The sequence below is a fragment of the Eurytemora carolleeae genome, unplaced genomic scaffold (genome assembly GCF_000591075.1).
Source record: "Eurytemora carolleeae unplaced genomic scaffold, Eaff_2.0 scaffold1814, whole genome shotgun sequence".
NCBI classification, from domain to species: domain Eukaryota; kingdom Metazoa; phylum Arthropoda; class Copepoda; order Calanoida; family Temoridae; genus Eurytemora; species Eurytemora carolleeae.
Window position 1 is genome coordinate 26,819 of NW_019397705.1, and position 20,608 is coordinate 47,426.

The 20,608-nt window shown below is 34.1% G+C and overlaps 1 long non-coding RNA gene across 2 annotated transcripts; it reads left to right on the plus strand.

Annotated features, from left to right (window-relative positions):
* The first annotated feature begins 12,415 nt into the window (after window positions 1–12,415).
* LOC111715556 (uncharacterized) lies at window positions 12,416–20,418 on the plus strand. Of its 2 annotated transcripts, XR_002768252.1 has the most exons (4): window positions 12,518–12,540; window positions 12,653–12,723; window positions 15,803–15,908; window positions 20,131–20,418. It is a non-coding gene; the product is annotated as an uncharacterized LOC111715556 (long non-coding RNA). The 2 variants fall into 2 exon arrangements; XR_002768251.1 differs by having other exon boundaries at window positions 12,416–12,723.
* The last annotated feature ends 190 nt before the right edge of the window (window positions 20,419–20,608 follow it).

Consider the following 20,608-nt stretch of genomic DNA (forward strand, 5'->3'; position numbering starts at 1 on the left):
TTTGAGAAAATACAGACTTTTTATTTAAATAATATAATTTAAAAAATAGTAATAAAATTTCCTGAGAATATAAATTTTAAAAAGTGTTCAAAAGAAGTAGAACCAATGAGTGGATAAACTTCAGTCTATGTCTTATAGAAAACAAGAAATTTTTCCTTTAAAATTCTCTAAAAAAAATATAAGAGGTATTTTTTGTATTGTTTTTCTTGAAATGTGTTTTTTTGGTGCTTGGGAAACCTGAATCATTGAATGACAAATTTCCAGGTAACAGATTTAGAATGACTAAATTCCAGGTAACAGAATTGAGACTAGTAATTATATTATTACTTACTTGTTACATAACTTAGATGTTTCTAATGATTTTAACCTGAACTTTCCAAAAACAATATTCCAGAAATTTCCGGTTTCTATTCTGTAAACCAGAAAAACTCCACTCCATTTTGTAACTTGGAAATTTGTTATTCATGATTCAAGATTCAATGATTTCATGATAATTCAACTACAGCTAAATCAGATTCCCATTAGGAAGTTAATGTTACTTTCTGGATTTTTGCTTACCATAAGTTTAAGATGTTATTCCAGAACCTTGTTCCAATACTTTCTGGAATGATTTTGTCACAACTTTCCAGAACAATCTTCCAGATTGGCTTCCCATAAGTTTCCAGAATTTTCCAGAAATTTCAAGTTTCCATTTCATGGACTGGATAAATTTCCGTATTGTGTAACATAAACCAGAAAAATTTGGGTGTCCATTTCATCCAGAAATAATCTGGAATTCCACTATATTGAACAAATTTCCGGATCATTCCATTTCCAAAATGAAATTTTTTTTCCAGAATAATGAAAACCGTACTTTAAAGTCCTTTTTAGGATAACCCTGTATTTAACAATCAAACAAGTCTACTTCAGGTAAAAAAAAATGAATGAGAGAAAAGATTTTTACTTAATTAAGATTTGTAAAGGAAAATAAAGGAAAAGTAGCAGCACTAACTGACTCAATTTCTCGTTCTCCAAAATAGGAGGGTTTCTGGATTTACTTTATAGCTGTAGATTAATTAAGAGAAATCTAAGATTCTTCAATCACACCTGTTCTAACAATTAAGAATTCTCCCATGAAGCGTCATATTGTTTTGGAGAAACAAAGTTTAGAAAAGTAAATAGGGGATGGGGGTGATGTCATGCTTAATTTCCAGGATGTTTGTAAAATTTTGGTTTATCTTAAAATGATTGAAAAATAGCTTTACAGATCAAGTATTTTCCCACAAAGGAATTGAGTCTTAGTCACAAACTCAAAGTTTTTAATACCTTTAATTTTGCAACCAGATTGAGTAAACTTTTGATATTTCATACTTAGACTATTTGATATAACAGAAATCATAGCTTGAAATATCTAAGGTCTACGACATTGGGTTAAGTAGATATTGGGATTAGAAAATCAGAGTTAGTGGCAAAGGCTCAATATCTTTAAAATTGGCCATCGTATATAAACAATATTTCAGACCTCAGACTAATAGGGTTTCCAATAGGGTTTCCAGTCGTAATTACATTATGCGTAATTATGCGTAATTATGTGTAGCACTTTCTTTCACTTACGCAGGAGCATTATGTGTAATTACAAATTTATTACGTTTACGAAAGAAAGTCTAGTTTCACGTAATTAATGCGTGATTACGCGAAAATACGTAATACGAAACAATTCCGTAATAAATAAAGTACATATTAATTCTCAGAAATAATTATAGCGGGAAAGTATGTGCAATGATGTCAAACATATTTTCACGATTTTAATTCAACATTTTTTTCAAACAAGGAAGGTAAACTTGAGAAAGTAGGGTGAAATATTAACAAGTAGTCGAAAATTGAAAATTTATGGATTATTTTTTTTTTTTATAAAAATAAATTTTTAGTTGTCGAACGTGAAAATTACAATCAACATATTTTAATCAACATTTCAACTTGCGTGACATTATTTTCCTCTTAAGTTAGTTGTTTTATTTCAAATAAAAGTTAAAACTTCAAAACTTCATAGGTGTAATTATTGCAAACTTTGATTACGCGAAATTACGCCTTAATTTCCTGTAATTTCTAAAAAAGTAATTTCGCAAAATGTTGCCATAATTATGTCTCGTTAGCGAAACCTGCATAAAAACCAGCCTACATGAGAACAATTTAACTATCCTGAACATGAACTCTACAATCTAAAAGTTAGCGTATTAGAGAAGGTTTGAGACCTTGTGAGAAGTTTACTTTAAGTACGAAATTCTAAATACATCAGAGGTTTTATGACTAATCTGACAGGAATGAACAGGAAAATGTAGTTTATTATTTAATTCTAAACTTTAATTCTTAATCTTAAAGATATTCTGTATTCTTATTTACAATTCTTTAAATGGTTTAAATACCCCTCCTTATACAAGCCCCCGCCCCTTGGTTTACATAAAAATTCATTAACTAGATCGACCCCCACCACCACTTTAAACACTATACGTATAAACTAGTTTGTTTTTAATCTTCATTCAACTAAAACAATCTCAAGGAATAAGAATTGTCTTAAAAAATTTTTAAAAAGTGAATATTTGCAAATTATCTTTTTCCATCTCATGATCTGAGTTTGTTTTCCTTTTGTCCATTTGACAGCCCATTAACATCGTTTTTAATTATCTTTTTTTCTTGTGGTTTTTAACATCGATTGTGATGGTTATTACAACGTTAGAACTGACAAGGGTCATCCTAGACTGAAATATATTTTCAGTAAAATGTGGAACTAACATCTGCTTTTTCTTTCTCTACAGAGGTTAGGTCCTTCACCAGAAACGAATTTAAATCAATTTGAAAGTGTTTAAATTATCCAATCAGATTGGACATGGTTTTATCGCACATATCCTTACACATATTTTCCTGCTATGTTCATTTTGGAAAATTAATATGTACTTTACTAATTACAGAATGGTTTCGTAATACGTAATTTCATGTAATAATGCCTTAATTACGAGAAACTTCTTTCGTATATTTAATTAGCACACAATTTTTACCATTTTTACCAAGTCAAACTTTAGAAAATAGGTGCTATGGAAACGACTCAACACGGAAACGCCTCAACACGGAATCGGACTCAAAAAAAACGGAAACCTCCCCTAAATGAATTTTTTTGAGGCGTTTCCTGTTTTTTCAAAAATTATCGGAAATCCCTCAAATCCAATTTTTAGAGGAATTTCCCGTTTTTTTTGATCCGTTTCCTCAATTTTTAGGTCGGATTCCGGTTTATCAGGATCTTATATTGTTGAGGGATTTCAGACCCAAAAAATGAGGAAACGGACCCAAAAAAAGAGGAAACCGATCAACAAACTGAGAATTTGAAACTTTTTTTAAAAACCGGAAACAGACCCAAAAAAAAAGGAAATGGACCCAAAAAAAGAGGAAACCGATCAACAAACTGAGAATTTACAACTTTTTCTGAAAATCGAAAACGTCGACCCAAAAAATGAGGAAACGGACCCAAAAAAAGAGGAAACGGACCCAAATAAAGGGGAAACCGATCAACAAACTGAGAGTTTAAAACTTTTTCTGAAAACCGGAAACTGACCCAAAAAAAAGAGGAAACGGACCCAAAAAAACGGGAAACGAATCAAATGTAAATATAGCGGAAACCGATCCAAAATATTCGGAAATCCCTCAACACTTTTTAGTTTTTGAGGGATTTCCGATAATTCTTGAAAAAAGAAGGAAACGGACCCAAACTCACTTTTGGGTCCGTTTCCGTGTTGAGGCGTTTCCGTGTTGAGGCGTTTCCATAGCACCAGAAAATATTATAGACATTTGGATCACAGGTAAATTTGACTAATGATATGACAAGTTAAGGTACGTTATTGCAAATTTGGGCATATCTAAATTTTCAGGCACATATATAAGCGTCATAATACATGAGATCTCGGAGATATATCTACGTGTTATTACATTAATAGCTGTGATGGCTTTGGATTCTCTTGATTCATTGATTGGTTTACTGAGGAGGGTCAAAGGATGGGCCAGGTCTTGGCTCCTCCATGCCTGTATTGTCACCTCCTCTCTTGTCGTCAGAGTCATCAGAGTCCACCTCGAGATCTGAAGGCACAGGTGGCGGAGTGCTCCTTGTGAACCTTTTTCGTGACCTCCTCGGCGAGATGTCGTCTTCCCTCCTCCTCTTCTGCCCTGACCCACGCTCAGCAGGTCCTCCTCCCAGCGATTTGACAGCATGCTCAAACTTTCTCGATGATTCGTTCGGGTCGACATTAAACAACTCCATCATATTGACGTAATCTGCCTTGCTTATTGCCAAGGCAGTGTCACTCACACCAATAAGATCTTTCACTTCTTTTGTAACCTCGAGAACCTTATCCTTGGTGACTCTGCATAACTCATCAAACTCAGCCGAGAACCCATGGTGGTTCTGATAACGTGCCTCCATATGGTTATTACGGTTTCTAACAGAGATGAGGGGAGAGGACATCATAGTGCTACTCGGGCAATTATGGTAAAGAAAGGACACTATAACCCCCAACGGAACCATTAGATCCATAATCCTGTGCTTATTGCCCTTTCCGGTGAGATACATACGTCCCTCGGGGTTCTTCATTCTCGGGTCCACCGACCTGGTTTCTTTGGCTGTCTTAACATCATTGAGGAATCTTTGGTATTTGTGTGCGCAGTCGAGGACAGAGTCAAATCCGGGTGCTACCAGCCACAGCATGTTCTTGTGATGAAGCTTGATGACAGAGTGAAGAAGAGCAGCCTTGGCCATCCCAGCCGGCGCCGCGACACATCTGATTTTCATATCGTCGGCTAGGATGGCTGACCCCACAGAACTCCCACTAGGATGAGCCGATACCCTGATCCCGGTTCTCATGGCCATTAGGTTCATACACAAATGTGTACTCACCCAATGACTGATCTCCCACACTGTGCTCCTGGCTGTCTCCGAGATAGAACTCTCATTGGTTTGCATGAAAGTGCATATTGTTCCTGCTCTCTTAGTAATGAAATTAGTCGCATGACCTTGGCCGACATGGTGATTCGTGGTATACCAGTTGAATTTTGCGGCAACCATGAGAGTGAGGGCTTTAGAAACCATGTCATTAGTGCAGTATGTCATCAACCAACCATCTGTCTGTTGTGAGTGAATGGCCGCTTTCATTGCCTCATCCATCTCAAATGGCAACATGTCCCTCGTATCCTGCGAGTGCTTGTCTACCCCGTAGTATGTCTTCCATTCCCTACCCCCACCTCCAGCCCCAGGATACAGTGGGTCGGATGTATCTGTTTCTGAAGTGTAGCCCGGAGGCACTGGAACCGCATGTTTACCTTTGTAGATGATGCGACCATCACTGTGTGTGATGACCTCCTTCGGGTCCCGCTTGAAATACCCGCAAAGCCCTGAATGGATGGCGGTAAACACAGCGGCAACTTTCATGCCTTTGCAGGCATCGTCTCGACCTAGTATCTCGAAAGTCCTTCTCGCTTGGCAATAAGCGCAGCATGGGCCAGACTCATGAGAGCGCGACTTTGCTTCGCATGAGTACCAATCACAGTCCAGGAACTGGTTGCATCAGTTTCATCAGATGACCTGAGGATGAGGTGTGGGGGGGCCAGAGGCAACTTCTCGCTCTCTTTGAGCCCAGCGTCACCCTGGCCTGCTAGTCCGGCGGCCAGGCTACCATTAATATCGTTTTATAATTTCCCCAGCTGTTCGAGAACATCTCTAGGTATGACAGTAGCCATGGCGACTAACCTGTGCAAAAATCAGACGAAAGCCCTCTCTGGATGACCAATTCTAGGCAGCGCTACTACTCAGCAATCTCTATTTATATGTTCTCTTTTAGAAGTGAATCAAGCAAATATAAACTTGGTCGTTTTAGACTTGTTTTTAAACTTGTCGTTTTTTAGCTTGTAAAAAACTAAACATTTAAAAAATAAACTGACTATTAAAAGCCCTTAATGCTTTTAAAACCTCGTATATCTTTATCCCATGTTGGTCAAATCATTTTATAGCTTGAACAGAACCTCAAGTTTAGGGTACTAGGTGGGATGACAATTCTGCTATGAACCTTCGAAACTTGTATTTATATAACGTCCTGCGCTAGGTGGGTCCCTGGACTATTTTTGTTACAAGGAGTAACTTTCGTTTTTGATGCTAAAAATTAAATCTGTGTTTAAATATCCAAAAAACGTTCTTAAAAATATATTAGTAGTTACTCCATTTAGGCAACAAATACAACCGTATTTTTGTAAACGGAAAAAGTTATGTTGTTTATACAATAATTACGAGAAAATATTGTAGGTTGGGGAAAAGTTTTTGTCGTAAATTCAAATCGCCCATAGTTTTTCAAATTAGTTTATTCTTTAACGACGACCTAAAATGTAAAATTCTACAGTAAACAGGTTATCAATATTTGTTCAATTATTGGTTTCTCATTATTCAAGTTTTATTTACAAAGATTTCTGTCATTGTTAAAGAATTTGAATAAAGCGTTGAATATAAAAAATACGATTGAAATAATTATATTTTTACTTTGTTTTTATTGTTATTATTTGATACAGAACCTTTGTGTTTTATGATTTATAAAAGTTTTTAGATCTCATTCTTACGCCGCCTTAAATTTAATCCGTCTAAGGGAATTAAAAGTTCACACTTTAGTTGTTTACCTATGTCTTATGGTTATCCCTGTATATTTTTAAACTAGCTCTGTCTATATTAATAGCCAGAAAGGAATTTCCTCATGATAATTTCTCCATTCTTATTTATTTTCTTAAAACAATAGACCGCTTTAAAATGTGCTATGAAACATCCTGGTTAGGGTTAACTAATAGTTTTTGAGTTCAACAACTACAACAACAACAAGAACAACGCCAACTACAACAAGAACAACGCCAACTACAACAACAATGCCTCAAGAACAACAAGAACAATGCCAACTACAGCAATAACTACAACAAGAAAAACAACAGCAACAACAAAGGCAACAAGAACAACGCCAACTACAACAACAACAACAAGAACAACGCCAACTACAACAACAACAACAAGAACAACGCCAACTACAACAACTACAACAACTACAACAACTACAACAAGAACAACACCATCTACAACAACAACAACAAGAACAACGCCAACTACAACAACAACAACTGCAACAACAACAACGCCAACAAGAACAACAAGAACTACACCCACACTAACAACACCAACTAAAACAACAACAACAACTACAACAACAACAACAACACCAACGCCCACAACAACGCCAACTACAACAACAACTACAACAAGAACAACAAGTACAACTCTGCCCAAGGATTTTTAAACTAAAATGGATGACCTGGTGGTAAATATTTTAAATTTAATCTAATTATTTATTTTTCTAGCTTTTTTCTTTTATAGCAAAAAATTGATTTACTACTCTACAAGCTTCATCAACTCGAGTTCTTGTTTCACAAGATTTTGCTTTATCTAGCAATTATCTTCCAACTTCTCCTTCAAGAACATCATGTTTTTGTTGCCGACATATTACGGTAAAAGATTAAAGCAAGTTTGGCAGTACTTATAATCCAAGTTTTCATGATATTAATAATTTTAGGATGAGGGACAGCAATTTATAGGACATTTGATAATTATTTTAAATGTGGTAAGTTTCTTTACAAATGTTTAAATTGCTAAATTATTTTATGATAATAATTTTTAAATTCAATTTCTAGAATAAATTATATTTAGATTATTGCTGGTCTCCTTGTAGTTTTAAAGGCCTGTCAATGGTATAGGAAGAAGCTAACACAGACCAACGATGACATAGAATTAATCTTGATCAACATTTTAGAAGAAGCTTAATATTGTATTATTTTAACCCAAAAAATTAACAAATGTTGTGTTATAAAATAACATAATTTGCTATTTTTAAAATGGGAATTTTTAGCTTAACGAATCTAACTTTAAAATATCAGAGATTCGCCCAATATCAAAAATCAAAGATATAGGAATTAGCTAATTTGAGTTTGAAGACCATTTTAAACCTTATAATGAAAACGACTGTATTTCAAATTTTTTTTTTTTTGGGAAACCTTGTTGTGTCTTATAGCAATATTTATCGCTTTATGTCAAATGGAATGTTTAATAAATTAAAATTCTGACAGCTTTAGTATTTCTTTAATAGAAAACATGATAAAAAATAAAATTTGCATCTGTATACGTCAAAAGTGATGTTTAACAAATAAAAATCTGACAACTTTTTATTATTCCATTCATAGAAACATTTGTGAGATCTTTTTTATTTGTTTGATCTGTCTGTCTGTCTACCTATCTTTTCTTCTCCACTCTTGTTCTCAGCTCAGTTTCATTTGCCATAATACTTTTGCCATAATTACACTTGCCATAATACTTTTGCCATAAGTAACACTTGCCATAAGTTACACTTGCCATAATTACACTTGCTATAATTACTTTTGTCATAATTTTCTAATTTCTAAAAATATGAAAATCTGTCTTTTTTCCCATGAAAATTCCCGACTGTAGATTTCTCATTGTTTTAAAGCAGAATAGTTGACACAAGTTCAGCTCCACATTTTCTCACAATGGAGGACCCTTTGGTAACCTTTGAGACCACAAATAAGGGTAAACCAATGGTTCGAGACAGCAACAACTACACCTATGTAGCCAATGCCTCGTCTACAGCAGTGAAATATTGGAAATGTTCGGTTAAAATGTGCTCTGCTAGAATTCGAACCCGAATTTCTTCCTCAAACCTGATTGGAACTATACTACCCAAGCATCTTAATGAAAACAGACTGCTAAAACAGGCCATCAGGAAGCAGGAGAATAGCATTATCAAGAAAATGGCCAAAGTAGATGGTATATCAAACACAAGAGTTATATCTGAGATAACTTCTAATATCCAGAGATCAGACATCCCAAACCTCATATGTGGCATGAGATCAAAGAATGAGTTGAAGGATGCCCTCTGGAGAGAGAAAAGAATAGTAAACCTTACACCTGCCATCCCAAAGACTGGAGATTTTGCTTCATTCATGACTACCAATTTTCCTGGAAAGTTCTCGAATACCAATGATGGTAAAGATTTTCTAAGACTTTAAAGTTGGACCAATGAGGATGAGAATGAAGCTGTACTCGTCTAAATAAGTGAAACTGGTGCACAGATACTGAGAACTCATAAGATTTGGTGCATGGATGGAACCTTCCGGACCACTCCTTCCCCTTCAGTCAAGTATACATAGTTATGGCTAGATCTGAAGTAGGTGGGCAAGGACTTGCATGTGGTTTCAGACTTTTGACTAACAAAAACGCTGAAACTTATAGTCTGATGCTCAACAAGATTTTTGCCCTGGTTGGCAATGATAATACTCTCTCTGTTACTGTATGTGATTTTGAACAGTTTGTTTGGAAATCTCTTGCTGTTGTAGCCCCAACAGTTAGTAGACAAGGCTGCCAATTCCATTACAGGAAAGCTCTTAGCAGGTTAGGCGATTTGGGACTGAAAGAATTTTTCAACAGGGACGTAGAGTTCAATGAATTAGTGCATAAAATTTTTTCCCTTGAGCTATGTACCTGTAGAAGATGTGGTCAAGGTTTATAAAGAACACATCGTTGCTGTAATTGAATAGAAAATAGAGAATGATGAAACCTGGAATGAAGGATCTGAAGAGCTTTAAGAAGAGTATTTGAAATACATGAACCGGACCTGGATTGGCAAGGTGGGTTTGGCCAGAACCGGGAGAAGAACTGGTAGACGACCTTTGCCCATGACATGTGGAATGTGTATTCAGATATATTGGAAGAGGATCCAGTGGTGACAAACAATGGACTGGAATCCTGGAACAGAACCTGGAACCAAGAAATGGGCATAAACCCAACATGTGGAAAATCATACAAGGTTTTGTCAATCAAGAGTCTGAGACAAAACAGATCATAGTCTCCAATGCTGCAGGGAGGGATATGAATACAAATATGGGGAGAAAGAGCTTAGTGAAGAGTCACTCTGAGAGGATTGCAGACATTGTCCAACAGTACAATACTCTTCCCATAGAAGAGTACCTAAACCTGATAGCTCATGAACTGTCTCTCCACTAGCTTTGTCATTTGTATTCTATTTGTGATTGTAAAAGAAAATATAAATATATATGTATGTTAATTCAAACCAAATTTATTTTAATTATGGCAAGAGTAATTATGACAAGTGTAGTTATGGCAAGTGTAACCATTATGGCAAGTGTAACTTATGGCAAGTGTGATTTATGGCAAGCGTTACTTATGGCAAATGTATTATGGCAAATGTAATTATGGCAAAAATAATTATGGCAAATGGAACTGAGCCCTTGTTCTCTTATCTCTTTTCTTCTCTTCTGTTCTCTTATCTCTTTTCCTCCCTTTTCTATTCTTCTGTTTTCTTATCCCTTTTACTCTCTTTTCTATTCTTCTGTTCTCTTATCTATTCTTTTCTCTACTCTTCTTTTATCTCTTATTTCTTTTCTTTTCTTATTTTTTCTTCTATTCTATTTTTCTCATCTTTCATATTCTTCTGTTCTTTTATCTCTTTTCCTCTCTTTTCTATTCTTCTGTTCTCTTTTCTCTTCTTTTCTTTACTCTTCTTTTATCTCTTATTTCTTTTCTTTTCTTATTTTTTCTTCTGTTCTATCTTTTTCTTTTCTTTACTACTCTTCTGTTCTCCTATCTTTTCTTCTCTTCTCCTCTGTTCTCGCTTTTCTTTTCTGCTCTTCTGTTCTCTATTTTCTTTTCTACGCTTTCTCTTATCTGTTCTTCTCTACTTTTATCTCTCCTTTTTTCTCCGGTTTTCTGTACTCTTATCTCTTTTCTTTACTCTTCTGTTCTCTTATCTCTTTTTTTCTATTTTTGTTCTTTTTTCTTCTGTTTTCCTATATCTTTCTACTCTTCTCTTATCTCTTTTCTACTATTATCTTAAACACTTTGTAGTACTATCTGTTATGATTTTTACCTGCTGTGTTTACATTTTTTAGCTTGTAGACCGAAATGAATCGTACTGCTTTTGCACACCCATAAATAGGCATTGGAACATTTAACCTTTGATATTTTGATATTTTTCCTTTGAGTCGTATAAAGCTTTTGAAGAATCTGTAAATCATAAGTTTGAGCGCTAATTCAAGGCTAAATATTAGGCGGTGAATAAGTTTTTAAATTAGTAACTAACAACGAGATAAATGTAAAAATATCTATAATCAACTAATTAGTTGATTAGGAACCGGAGGCGAAAATAAATATAGGTGAAAGAAGAATTCTGCTGCATACTTAGTTTAAATATCTTACATATCTGATCATTCTAGTACATTAATCCATATCTCAACACCAGTGAAACAGTAAAGGTTTCAAATCGGAATGCTGTTCTGAGGAATTATGAAATTTGCACATGTTAAATTTATATATTCTCAACACAGAAAATCCGTGTTAGTTATTCCTAGAGCATGTCTACAACGGGAATTACAATGGCCTGGGTAAATAATTTAATTTATTTTTAGTCTAAAAAAAAAGCTCTCTGTCCCTAAATTGTCTTAACCTAACCTAACCTACCCCAAAATATTGAGAGAGACAGCATATTATTTAGCATTTAATAGTCTGCAGCACTCGGGCCCCTAGCCCCTTCTAGCAGCAGCGCTCAGTCCAACCTAACCTAAATAATGAGAGCAACAGCACATTATTAAACTTTTAATAGATCACAGCGCTCGGTCTAGAAATTGTCTTAACCTAACCTAAATAATGTGAGTAACAGCAAATTGTTAAACATTCCATTTAATTTTTCTTTTATCAACAAATTGTCAATTTTTGTAGTTACTTTTATTACCAAAGTGACACTTTTTGTAGTTACCAAATTGGTACTTTTATGACGTTACAATTTTGTCATTATTAAATTGACACTTTTGAAAGCTAACCAAATTGGCATTACCACATTGTCCTTATTAAAATTGTCACCTTACCAAATTTTCATTATCTAATTATCATATTATAATTATCAATTATCAATTATCATGCTATAATCATCATTTTGCTCTCTGAAAACTGAGCACCAAAGTTCAACATGTTAGTTTTTCTAATAATTAAACTTTCTCTCTTAAAATTGAAATGTGAAAGTTGAGTGTACAATATTATGTTTTGACACTTTCTATTTCTAAAAAGCTGAAATGAATTTTCTTATTGAAATGCTCTCATTTAGTTTCTCTCTGTAAGTTGAATACATAAAAAAGTATTAAATTCAGTGCCCTAAGAATTGTTGTACATTATGAAAATTGATAACCTAAATATGTCTACTTAACTTCATATATGTCTACTTCATTAGATCTTTCATTTCTGTGCATGAAAGCCATCTGATACCGTGTAATAAGGATATTCTTGCAGGGAGAGGATAGTGGAGAGAAGGTTGGAGAGGAGTTGGAGGACCTAGAAAGAGAGGAGGGCGGAGGTCGTGCGCTGCAGTGGCTAGGAGGAGGGGTGGGTCGACGGGAGGGTCAACTCAAGCTCTTGAACTGGTAATGGGCCAGATAATGGCTGCATATCAGATGCACCAGGATTATAACTATTAGTTAGTTTACTTGCACCTATAGCTGTATGTCTCCGCACTAAATAATTTATTATTTTCAGATCATGCAAATTCAAAGCTAGCAAAAATGGATTGAAGAAGATGATTGAAGATCAAGCTGAAGGGATTAAAGGTAGATTAAATCAAAAAAATCACACAATCCCCTTTAACAAAACTTTCATCTCAAGAATTTAATGTGCTTGTTCTGGGTTTTTTCACAATATTTTTTAACAGTACATGACATGGTCTCAAAATTGGTGCTATGGTAACGCCTCAACACAGAATCAGACCCAATAAAAACAGAAACCTTCCCAAAATGAATTTTTTTGAGGCGTTTCCTGTTTTTTCAAAAATGATCGGAAATCGTTCAAATCCAAATTTTAGAGGAATTTCCCTTTGTTTTTTATCTGTTTCCTCAATTTATAGGGTCTTTTATTGTCGAGGGATTTCCCAATATTTTCGATCCTTTTCCTCATTTTTTGGGTCCGTTTCCGGTTTTCAGAAAGTTTTAAATTCTCAGTAAGTAAAATTTGTACGTTGAAATATTAGCTAAAAACTTCAAAAAAATTCCCCTTTTTTGTAACCTTGACAAATATATTCCTTGTTCTACCGTAAACAAAAACCAATAAATTTGCGTAGCTAAGTGTATGATTTTACGCAAAATTTATGTAAAAATGTGAAAAGTGACACTTAAATTGTGCTCTTTTTGCGCAATTTGGCTAGCTGGGCAGTTTTAGTTTTTCTTCATTGCAAACCAAGTTTGGTAAGATTTTTCAAAACTCTGCATATTTGTAATAGTACAGTCAGAGCTTTATAAAAATGGAAAAGTTTGTCATGTTATTACAATTTCAATTTTTTTTTTGTTTACTTTAAAAAGTTGTAAAGTACCTCAGCCTGAGGAGGGAGGGAATCCCCAGACACCATGAGCCTCCACTATGCAGACATGAGCCTTCCAGTAATTTTAGGCAGATCGAGCCTTAACTATGCAGACCAGCCTTAACTATGCAGATCGAGCCTTAACTATGCAGACCAAGCTTTAACTATGCAGACCAAGCCTCCACTATGCAGACTGTGCCTCTGCTATGCAGTAAATAAGCATACACTCTACAGCACAGCTTTTCAAAAATCTTGGTTTTTATTTGTAATCAAAAATGTTAACAATTTTTTTTTGACGTAGTCGCATAAGAATTTTACTAAAGATTACAAATTTTTTGATTGTCATGATTAGAATTATAAATGAACTCTTAAAGTGGTTTATAAGATTTATACTAAAACTTTATAAATTTCTTACGCAGAAAGGAAGATATTTGGATAAATATTTCTTGAGTAAACTTAGTTTGTTTTGTTATAATCTTTGATTTAATCGATACCTTTTTTGAAGAATGTTAAGATTTAAAAAATTTAAATTTAAAAAATACAAATTTTCTAGACTTAGTTGAACTACAAAAAAGCAGTGCTTAGGATCCAATTAATTTTGATGCAGATCCATATCCGGATCCTGGATCCACACTGGAAAAAAATGGATCTGGATCTGGATCCAGGTCATTTCTATATGATATACAAGTAATAAAGGTTTTTTTGCAGTTTTTGGTTGATATTTTAGGGTCTGGATCAGTTGACCCGCATATTTTTGTGGATCCGGATCCTAAGCACTGCAAATAAGGTATGACTTAAATCAAAGATTATAAAAGATGAAATTCAATTCAATTCAAATTTTTTTCTCTAAATATTTTCCTTATCGTTTAAAAAATGTTTAAGTTATTACCACTTTATTAGTCATAATTAGGTGCTATTTGTGCTAATTGATAATAACTTATCATTTTTTAAAAATCTCTCATGCCACTTTGTTGAATAATTTGTGAAAATCTTATAATTAAATTTAACACGCAATTTTATAAAAACCTCCTGTATTATACAGGTACATTTTGATGTATTGCGTATGCCTAATACTGCATAGCTGAGGCTCTGTCTGCTTTGCAAATCTGGGAGGCTTGTGTCTGCATAGTGGAGGCTCATGGCGTTCAGGGGTTCCCTCCCTCCCTTTAGTCAGCAGTCACCATATCTCGCATAGCTTGAGATGATGAAGTGAAACCACAATCATAAACAAAAATGTTAGTTTAAAAAACTTGTCATTGAAACACTAATGTCACGAACTATTAATGGGGTTTTAGCACTCCGTAGCAATGAAATCAAACCAGTAAATCTTGCTTTATGAATAAAAGTTAGAGATCATCATCAGTTCATATCGAACTGGATCTTGGTAGATAACCTGCTTTCTCATCTTTGGAAGATTTGGGATCCTATATCCAGGAAATGATTTCTTCTGTAATAATTTTACTTTAATACCCCTGAAAAAGTGTTTTTGAAAATAATTTTATAAAATTATAATTATTTTTTTTATAATTTTCTTTAAGTGACTTATTCTTCTCCATTTGAAGGACTCAAATGCAGATAAAAAGCTCCCCTGATGACAGTTGGCATATTAGTACCTGAACCATATCTGGAAAATCTTGCCAACAAAAAATTACTCTCAATCTAAAATCTGAACTATTGAAAAAGAGTTATTTCAGATATGTCCAAATTTCTGAATGATAAATCAAGGTTTAGCAAAGACATAAAACAAAAAATATAATAATCTGCTTTATTAAAAAAAATTCAGTAAATTTAATTTTAACAAACCAACCTGAGCAAGTTCATAATAACATGATTAAATTTATATTTGCTTAAATGCTCTTAAAGCCGGCTTGTGAACAGCTGACTTTAATTCAATCAGATATTAGTTCAAGTGATATAGCGTTGTATCTGTAATTGTTATTAAATGTAACTTTTATACAGTAGGGATATCCAAAAAAGGTTAAGAATAATTAATCAAGAGTGTGTACATTGGATACTCTAATTAAGCTAACAGGATTAAACATATCTCATTCTAAAGTTTTCAGCTCTGGATCTGGATCTGAATTCTTTTCTGGATTTTGGTCATGAACAAACTATTAACTTGGCTAAATTTGTATAGGAGCAGGATAGGTTTCCTAAAAAACTTGGTTAAGTAAAAAATGTGTTAACTAATTTATTATATCAAGAAATTAGTGTTGAGTTATTGAAAGATAATGCCATGTAAGAATAATTAGCAAATTGAGTAAAAATGTACTCCATAAAGAAAATAAAAAAAAATTAAGAAGAGAAGTCCGAGTAGTCAATACCATTTAATTAAGAAAAAGATTGGATTGGCTGGAGGAAGATTTGCCTCATCATGGTTTCATGTCTTTAAAGTGGTTAGCTCACAGATGCTCAGAATTGGAGGCCAGTTAAATAGAAGAGGTAAGATATGTATTTATAACTTAATTGTAATTTGGGACTGCATTGGTATAAGTACAGGTTAGTGCTAGGGTTTCGGGGAAATATGAAACAATTTTCGTTCACACTCATTTATCTATTACTATTACTAGTAGAAATAATTATAATATTAATATAATCTTCTACCTTAGGTCAAGTGCAGCTCCCCACTATTACCAATTCATAACTCAGACTATTAGCATAACATAGCCTGACATACATATTCAACTCTGAATAGCTAGTTATATATATCTATCTTAGCATAGATAGACAAGGATATATAATCCTGCATAGCTAAATACAATCTATAGCTCCTCAAATAAATATCTAGCTCTACATCAACAGACTAGAATATATAGTTCTACATAGCTAAACATCATACATAGGTCTGCAACGCTAGATGAGATAAATAGCTCTGTAAAGCTAAGCCGGATAAATAGCGCTGTAAAGCTAAGCAGGATAAATAGCTCCGTAAAGCTAAGCCGGCTCCTTGGCCCTGCAAAGCTAGATGAGACAAATAGCTTTGTAAAGCTATTTGTATAAAGATGATCCTTAGCTCCGCTAAGCAAAATTAAATAGCTTTATATAATTAAGCAAGACAAATAGCTTAATAAAGCTATTTATAAAGATAACTGATTCTAGATTGTTAATAATTATATCAATAGCAAAGTAACTAAAATACCATAAAAGTTGCTAAAGCTTTATTATAAATAACAACGGATTAGAGTTTGTGGCATTGTTTATCTCTGATCTCAAGTGAGATAATCAATGCACGCCAGATAAAGTTAATAGCTCCGCAAAGTCAATAGCTCCGAAAAGCTAGATAAGATAGCTCTGTAACACTAAGCAAGACCAATAGCTTAGTATACAAAGATAAATAATTCTTGATTGATTATAAGTATATTAATAGTTAAGTAATTAACAATACCACAAAGGGTTAATAAAAGCTATAATAGAGATTACGACCACCCTACTCCCAGGGGGGGTGGTGACCATTAAAACCATGGGGCTGTAGTTTGGGTCCTGCCTGCTGATGATGTGTCTGAGAGACCTGTAGATGAAGGAGGGAATGATCTGGATAGGAGAGGGCCAGAAGGAGGTGACCCCCAGACGGAGGATCCTATTGTAGATTCCCCTGACCCAGAAGATAAGCCTGAGGATGCAGACGAGGACGACCTCCTGTGGATGAGACTTGGCCTCAAACCAGGCGGAGGCCGGATAGGTGTAGTTATAAGTAACTGGAAAAGGATCAAGGGTCAGATAGATGTTGCCTGGCAGAGCCTACATCAATTAATTGTAGTTGCATCTCAGGTGCATAGGAGGATATCTAAGGAGGAACTCTATTGGAGGATGAAGGTGGAACTGTTGACCACATGTCCTTGCTGATGCTGAGAAGGGCGGAGCTCCTGATGTCGTTTGGGACCGAGGTGGATCCGAAAGCTGAATATTAATCTCCTAAATATAAATATACTATTAGTACAATTATTGAATTAATAAATATGAACTAAGAGAGTTAATTCTTGCGTTTAAAATTCTGCTATAGACCAAATAAAACTCAGGGTTTACAACAATTAGTAAAGAAACATATTAAGAGTTCAGAGACGATTGTTTGTCCAAACCTGAGGGAATATGCCTGACGTGTAAGAAAAACCTTTATAACTTGGAGAAATTCAACCAACTATCAGCAGAAACTCTGAATAACTGGACCATTACTCAGGAGAGGTTTAATCTTATGCCAAGGTTTAAAGGAGATGATAGTGAACCTTGTAAATGCCCTATTTGTATATTAGTCAGTGATAGAAGAATGAATCTTAATATTCAAGATTTACGAGAATTATTTCTTCCAGAAGAAAAACATGATCTCAGTCCCTCTAAACTATGTGGAAAATGTTTTCAAGAAGTGGGCCCAGGTATCCGAGATCCCTGTTCTAAAGAAGATTTGGTGAGCAACCTGAAGAACTTGTTATTCCACAGCAATCAGAAATGGGAGAATAGGATATTTTTAAATCTCTTAAAGTACTGAAGAACAATGATGAGCAGACTATTAAGCTTGCAACAATAACAGGAAAGCCAATAAGTCTGAACTTTGAAAAGCGTTCAGAAAAAAAGATGATCAAAACGGAGACTCTCTTTAATCTAAAAAGAAAGCATGATCTACCACAAGTTGTAATTGACTCCATAGCTTCAAGTTGTAGCAGTGACTTGGGTAGATCAGCTCTCCAATCAATCTCTCCTGAAAATATTATTTCAATGTCAACTTCTCTTGATTTGTTTTACAAAACGGAGAAAATGTTATGAAAGCTATTGTAAGAAAAGGTATAGATGGGGGAAAGGGATCACCAAAGTTAATTATGAGTCTGTTTGATCCAGATGAACTATATTCTGGAGTAAATAAAGTAGTTGTTCTTGGATTGGTCGAAGGAGGTTCAGAAAATCATCACAACATGTATGTACTCTATAACAAAACTGATCTAAATAGTTTGAAATGCTACCTAGCTTGCGATTTGAAATTACTTAATACCATTCTTGGTTTGTCTGCCCATGGGGTAATGTACAGTTGTTTGTATTGTGAGGGGAAGCTTAATGAGAGAGGAGAATTAAGAACATTTGATGGTCTTTGAGAGAATTATTGTTCTTGTATAGATGCAGGATGAAGGAAAAGAACATGAAGGATCACAAGAATGTTATAAATCCTGTTCTGTTGAATGAACCTGATGAAAAACTGGTTTTGGAAGTTGTTCCTGTCCCTGAACTTCATTTGCTAATGAATATTGTAACCAACACTGTAAATATCATGAAAGTTCAGCCATCTCTTCAAACTTGGTTTACTGAGAACGGGATTTTTTGGCATGGTTACAATGGTGCAGGTTTAGACGGAAAAAATAGTTTCAAGCTTTTGAAGACATTGAATGAATTAGATGAATATATAAAACATGATTTTCAAGAATTCCAACCTCTCCTGCTTTTACTGAAAAAGGTTTTCAGCAGGTAAAGTTTATAAATCATTTTATGAATAATTGTGTAAATATGCTTCAGAAGGAATTGAGCCTTTGCCACAAACTGAAATTTTCTATTCCCTATATCTTTGCATACTAATTATGTAAACCTTTGATATTTCAAATTTAGATTATTTCATCAAACAGAATTTGAAGTAAATCTAATGTTTAAGATATTGGGTTGCAAAGATTTAAAGATTAGAAAATCAGAGTTATCTAGAATTTAAATTATTAAACACTGGCAAAAAATATATACTTCCTTTAATGTTTAAATTAAGTAATTTAAAATTATTTATTTACAGATTAGAAATGCAAGATAGCAAATATTATTTAAATTAAAAATTATTCAGTTGTTGAGGTTTATTTTAGAATGAACCTCTCTCCAACCTCATCAACTAGCATAAGCAAATTTATAGAAAAAATTCAGGAAATACTCTTGGAAATAATTTTATTACAGTGTAAATTTGTTTTAAATAGAAGTTTCCGTAAGATCTAAATTTTAACATTGATAACCAAAGCAAAAACAAGGTTGTGAAGGAATATGTGAAGGAAAAGTTTAAGTTGAATCTCTCATTTGGATGGACAGGCCACATCATATAATTTCATTAAGAAGAGTTCCTAAACAAGATTCAGATCAGAGAGTGTTCACACGAACCTAAAGAAAACGTTATCTAGGTTTTGTGTTTCCGAAACTCACACGACTCATGGCGCCAAACTGCACAAATCTGTTGTAACTTATTCCAGTATGCGAGTCTGATTCCTTAGATAGTTACATTAAGATGTTATTTATTATATTTCAATATATTTGTCTGGAAGAAATAAAATCATGCATTTCTCTATATTTATGTATCTTTTAAGGATGCTTTGTCAAATTAATATGAAATAAATATTTTTATTTTTTTTTGGAATGGGCTACAGTGTGAAGTAAATAATATCTTGAACTGAAACTATAAAACTTAAAATCAATTCATCCCATCAAGTTGGTTAGGAAAAGATTTAGTAATGATAAAATATCAATTACCTAATTTCTGTAAAAATGGAATGCTTTTTAAGAAAATATTTCAAAGTGTATTTCTAGATAATCTTGACATATATTTTACAACATGGTGCATTTAATTTTTTTCTTAATACTTTTCACAGTAAACAGCATAGCTTGTCTCTAAATACATAATAACGGCATTTTTTATAATTCAACTGTTAATACTTTGTAGGAGAGAATGGAAGAAGATGAGGAGATGGGAGCGGAGGAAGAGATACCGGAGATACAGACAGTGCAAGAATGGACAGGAGCTGAGGAAGTCACAGACGCTGGGAAAGACACAGATGCTGAGGAAGACAGGGACGCTGAGGAAGAGACTGGAACTGAGCAAGAGACTGGAGCTGAGGAAGAGACAGAAGCAAAGGATGAAGGGATGGGAACGGAGGAGGAGACCTAAGCGAAGGAAGAGACCGAAGTGAAGGAAGGGTGACATGGAAACGCCTCAACACGGAAACGACTCAACACGGAAACGGATCAAAAATTATTTCCGTTTTTTTTTAGAAATTCAAGGAAATCCCTCAAAAGTTCAGAATTGTTGAGGGATTTCCGAATATTTTGTATCCGTTTCCCAATATTTAGAGTTGAATGGTTTCCTTTTTTTTTTGATCAATTTCCTCATATTTTTAGGTCTGTTTCCTCATATTTTTGAT